The 6,000-nt window shown below is 42.8% G+C and overlaps 1 protein-coding gene across 2 annotated transcripts in view; it reads left to right on the top strand.

The window, feature by feature from the left end:
• The first annotated feature begins 1,737 nt into the window (after positions 1–1,737).
• Positions 1,738–6,000, top strand: part of osbpl3b (oxysterol binding protein-like 3b) — a 109,319-nt gene continuing 105,056 nt past the window's right edge. The window contains exon 1 of one of the 2 annotated variants that reach the window (XM_080768908.1): positions 1,738–1,851. The gene's annotated coding sequence lies outside the window, so the exon portion shown is untranslated. The remainder of the gene's footprint in view (positions 1,852–6,000) is intronic. The other variant, XM_080768909.1, reaches the window with a different exon arrangement.

The following is a 6,000-nucleotide window of genomic DNA, read 5'->3' as shown; positions in this document are numbered from 1 at the left end:
AAGCATACTGTTACTGAATGGCCCTGGTGGATTTAAAATCATCATGAGACTGACATAGCTGTGAGTCCGGGATCTGTCCACTAGATGGCACAATACCCCCATACTTAATGGGGGTAAATAAGCTCAGCTGAATTTGTAACAAGCAATAATGATTGATTGATTGAAATATTTATTAACAGTTTGCAGAATTACAGTACATTTCAAGCACAAACTCGATACAAAGACTGTGAGTGGACGACCCAATTAAGCATTACACTTGTTAAGAGGGTCCACCTTGTTCAATTCATCAAAAATAATATAAGTATTTGAATCCCATCATCAGAGTAATGTAAAAGGGTTAGGTTTGACTACTTGTTGACCGCTAATTAAATTATATTAAAACCAGTAGCCCATGCATGTATGCGCTCTAGTAAAACCAGTAAGTAAGCTGCTAATGTCTGACAACTATAGGCAGGCTGCAGGGGGCACACCATGGGGCACACATTACAACATATTGGCGAACGGTAGCCTACTCAAAGTTGTTTATTGCCAAGAATCGTTTACTCAACGTTCTAATTAGTTAATTACCTCCTGCCGTGAAGTCTGCTGAGCTGTTCGTGGCTTGACCTTTTACCCACAACTTGACCACAAAGTGCAATGCGATATTGTTGTGTAGGCCGAGCATGGATCAATGGAATGGTTTTTAATTTCACAATCATGGTGCTTTTTTGCTGTCTGTAATGGGATAGGGCGGCTATTCAGTAGTTTTGTAATCTCCAAGTTCCAACATCTAGATTTCATTACATTTTGTCATTTAATATTTTAATTTAATATTAAATTTTATAGGCCTATTAGTAGCCATGGATCAAGACAGTCATCATGGACCAAGGTCACTCATCTATGATAGTCAGTCTTGTCTTGTATCAGTTGTAGCAGTTTTAACCTCTACTTGCATTTGTACAAATTTGGAATAATTTTGAAAACATTTAATGACCCTTTTATGGGGGTCCCGGCCGGGTCTCTATATTTTCTGATGGGGGGGCCCGGGGCCAACCGACCAGCCAGGGGCCCTGGGACCTGTTCTGTTCTTTGTCTATAAGTGTCTATTTGTACGTCTCTAAATGTTTTGATGAATTGAACATGGTGGACCCAGCTCCCTCTTGTAAACAAGTGTAATGCTTAATTGGGTCGTCCACTCACAGTTAACAGTCTTTGTATTGAGTTTGTGCTTGAAATGTAGGCTACTGTAATTCTGCAAACTGTTAATAAATAATTCAATCAATCACAAAAAACATGTCTATCCATTTGGGTGTCGGGAAAATGGTAGGCTACTTGCAGTAGGCTACAGTTGACAAGAAACGAGAGTACGAGACGCAGGCTTCACGGAAAATATGCAGGTTTTTTTACTGGAAAGCCAAACGTTTTACTGTCAACGGTTAAGTCCCGCCTTTAAGGAACCGATCCTGCACTCCGGTTGGAGATTCTAGCCGTCGATGAGGCATCGCCGCCTCCCCCTCGCACCGCCGAGCTGCAAGCTCACAGCTCGTCGTGGGCGCGAGTCACGCGACCCGCTGTGAGCTTGCAGATCGGCTATTTTCACAGTAGGCTACCGCCGTACGGCGAACGATCATATTACACCCGGCTGTGGAGCCGAAAGAGAGAGAGAGAGAGCAGTTGATATTAAACGGATGCACGCAAACGCTAGAGTTGGGTGCGTGAGACTGAGCATGAATGTCGGTCATTCAACCGCCAGAGATCACAGGGTCTACGCTTCATCTCTCTCATAAAACTATAACCCGCTCTACAAAAGCCGTTTTCAAAGAGAATACAACGCTTTCAACACTTGGGGAATTCACATCTGAAAGTGTCAAGGTGAGTGCATGCGCTATTTAATCACAAACACCGTACACGCCTAACATTATTAGGCTAATTTAATAAGCTTCCAGTTATTTATTACAGGCTAGCCTAAATACTTACCGGTATTTTACAGAAACTCAGATATTGTCATGGCAGCATGCACCTTTGTGTGTGCGCGTGACTCGGCGCGAGGTTCAACTGTCGACATTCGTGAAATCTAATTAAAAGTTTGCTTTATGATTTGTATCAAGGGAATTGCATTGTTTTCCGTTGTTAATTGCATTACTTCGCCCTTGAAAAAGGTATACACTACAGTATTCAACAACTATAGGCCTACTACAATTCTACAAATGACTATCTAGTAGACTACCTACAGTATATTATACCCTCATAAATAATGGATGGATTAATTGCCTGCTCAAGGTTAAGCCAACAGTGAACAGTAGCCATGCAGACAATATCCTGTAGCTGAAAAGTCAGTCAGTAGTAGGCAACGTAATGGTCTCACAAGCAGTTGTCCTGTAGTGTAGTAGGGTTCTCAAAGTGAGGTCCAGGGACCCACAGGGGATCATTGAGGGGGTTCCACAGGGGATACCCAGCAAAAATCAGTTTAGTCACTAACACTATTTTTTTAATTCAGCAATTAAGTTTTTAATTCGTGGGACTTTTTTTATTTTATTTTATTTTTTATACAAAATAGCCTATAGGAAACAAAAATAAATAAAGGGACCCTTACAAATGTGTCCACGACCCACAAATGGTTCCCGACCCACTGTTTGGGAACCAGTTATCTACAGTACAAGCTCACAGTGCCTTGTGAGTGTGAGCTCGAATATAGTTTTGTTTGGAAGATTTAGACTGGAAACGGTGAAAAATTGGAAATGGTTTAACACAAATCTTCTCTTATATTATAGGGGGTCCCTGCCTAGCATAAATTACTTTCAGATTCGTGTCCGCGGCCAAATAGGCTATATCAATTTGAAAATGTTTGAGAGCCACATTCCTTCTAGCCTGAGTTCCATCCAGCCTGATTTACATTCCTGCAGCATGTATTGAATAATAGGCCTAATAAATAGATCCATCCCAGACCCCCCCTCTAGAAAAGTTATAGGACATAATACATCAATCCAGTAATTCGCCATTTCTAATGGCAGCAATGAATCAGCTACTTAGAGAAAGCTACAGAGTGAAATGGTGAATAATGTGCACTGCTTGGAATAGGAAAGTGGCCTATTAAGTGTGTGTGTGTGTGTGTGTGTGTGTGTGTGTGTGTGTGTGTGGTGTGTGGTGTGTGTGTGTGTGTGTGGCCTATCTAGAGTTGTGAGGAGGAGTGGAGAAACCATTCTCATGTTCCTTCAGAATTTGAGCTGGGATTAGGTTCTCAACAAAGTGTGGGTATGCAGTGTGTGCTGCCCAACACGAGTAGGTTGTTTTTGCTAGCATTTGTCATTGACATTTTAAAATAACTACAGTATCTACTGTTTGGTAATATAGCAGTCCATTCATTCCCACTCTTCACTCCACCTCCTGACACAGTACTGTACTAATGTATGTCAAATTCAGCCTGGGGGGAATTTGTCAAAAGTACTATACTCAAAACATTTTTGTAATTTTATGTTGGCTTGACCCACAAAAAAACCTCTATTGATATACAGTAACAGGATAGGTGTTCAGCACTGGTCACCAAGGTTAAATTGGCTACTTTTCTCAAAATGATAAAAATATGTTTTAAGTAAAGTATACGGTTTAATGTTGTCCTGTGTTTGTGCTGCCAGAACATGCATGGGCCCTGAAAGAGGTCTATTCAGATGTGTTTCTCTTTTTTTGGGGGGTGGGGGTAGGTGGCTTTGAGCAAGGCAGTGCCCTTGAGCAAGGCATTGAACCCCTACCATGAAATGTTCTATGAGCAGGGCCTGGCTGTAAACAAGTTCTTGAGCTTAGTCCAGTTACCCTGGGTAAATACAGTAACTTTGCTTTGCTTCATCTGAAGGGATTTCCTCAAAGTGAATGCCAGCTCTGTTTACATTAGACAGACTGAGGTGAATGTGGCACTGTTGTAAATAAATGCTCTGCATTTTATGACCGAAGTGAATAGAGAATTCACTGTTGAAGCTTAAAGCAGCAGTTCACCCAAAAATATGACATATCTTCCATCAATTGCACACCCCATGAAGCCTTGAATTCATGGGAGATGTATAGCGCGGGTATGCACGTTACATCATCACCATCATACCTGGAAGTGATGTGGGAACGCCTACTGAGTGGAAAAAAACTGCTTTCTAACCCTGACAGCCCATACATCCAAACAGAAAAGTCCTATCTGATTGCATTAGACAAGGTCACTTTGGCTCTCGATTAGCCACTCACTTTATGCATGCGCATACCCTCTATTCAAGGCTTCATGGGGTGTATAATTGAAGTCATTTTTTGGGGTGAACTACTTAAATGAAAATGTGTTTCATAGGAGGGCCCACTTAATAACTCTCCTCATGCTGCCTTTTCACATTCTCTTTGGTAGGTTTTCATGCAGGCAACTCAAGTGCTCTAAACACTAAACAGCAACAGCAGATGTAAGTCTGAGCATATATGTACATCAATAATATTTATACTGTAGCACCTTTCATCGGCATGTCATTCTGCGTATTGGTACTGTAAATACATACAGTACCGCCACAACCGGCCCCTCCAGTTACACACAAGACAAGTCCACTCAGGAATTGGCAGAATTCCTGGAACGTCAATAACAGTAAAACTGTTTTCCCCGTCGCGCAGTCCACACGGGAACATAAACTAAACTTCACACACTGCGGGGGCACCCGAGTGGCAGGCCAGTTCTTCTATCACTTCCACACAGCAAAAGGAATAAATCACTTCTACACTGCAAAGGAATAAATATATAACTGTGGGGGTGCCTGCCTGCCTGGTCTCTCAGCCTGTTGGTGCACAAACCACATGGTCCCTGATTCCCTGTGAGTGGGGACGGGACCACCCTTGTTTGGAATCTGACTGCCGACTTTTCTCGCACGTCTCTCCTCTCTTTCTGTCTCAGTCTACACTGAACTCTCTGTAATGAAGCATAACTTTAAAAAAAAAACCCAATCGTAATCACACTGGAGCACTGCAGTCTATGACAGACAGACAAACGGATAGCTAGATAGATTCACCGCCCTTGATTGATCCTGCGAGGGAAATTCAGTTGTCATGGCAGCACCGCAGTATGAAAAACACAGGACAGAAACGTATAAGAGTAAAGAGATGTATCCAAGTTTAAAAAATACAAAATTAATAATAATATAAGTCTTATAAGAGTGAGTAAACGAGTTGAATATACTGTACATAGAAATAAGGCACCAAAAAACAAAGGAGATTTAATTGGGGTCTCTGCAATTGGACCTTCCAGGATTGTCATGGTGACTGTAAAAGGTGTTATTTATATTTATCCCCTTTGTCCTCTGCATTTGACGTATTTTGGAGCATGCAATGAGCAGCCACAGTGCAGCGCTGTGCTCAGGGGACTTACTCCAGTTGTATGCCAGTATACCTTTGTTTCAAGGGCACTGGCAGCACGAGTAGTACAGTACCTAATATGCCTGTCCTTTTGGTGTGGGAGGAAACCCAACGGAAACACAGGGATAGAGCATGCAAACGCCACAGAGAAAGGCCTCCCCCGCCGCCGGTATGAGGCAAACGGTAGTGCTGCTAACCATTGCGCCACTGTGGAAAATGTATCCCCAGTAATGGATAGGGTTAAATTCAGCCAATGACCGTAGCACGCTACCGTTCGGTTTCCCTGTCTGAGTTTGCCCTTGGCTCCCGCGCCAATGTGTGCCTCTATCTGAATAGATGTGCAGTGTCATGTAATCCATGCTGCCGTGACGTGGTGCTGCTCATCTATAATGTGTTAAAGCTGGAGGCAGCGTGTGTACTGTCAGTGTACTGTGTGTGTGTGTGTGCGTGTGCGTGTGTGTAGTGCAGGTTTTCAGGACTTCTACTCCTGGCTGCATCATTGGCTGCCAAGGACTTCTCTCTCTCTCTCTCTCTCTCTCTCTCTCTCTCTCTCTCTCTCTCTCTCTCTCTCTCTCCTGTAACTTGCTGCCATATATGGTGTATCTTGTTACATTGCACAGGTCCAGTAAAGTGATGCTGTTGGCTGGTAGAGAATGG

The sequence above is a fragment of the Protomyctophum bolini genome, assembly GCF_963924005.1.
Source record: "Protomyctophum bolini genome assembly, chromosome: 7".
Lineage (NCBI taxonomy): Eukaryota > Metazoa > Chordata > Actinopteri > Myctophiformes > Myctophidae > Protomyctophum > Protomyctophum bolini.
The sequence above is the reverse complement of the archived record's forward strand: the minus strand, read 5'-3'. Positions and strand labels throughout refer to the sequence as shown.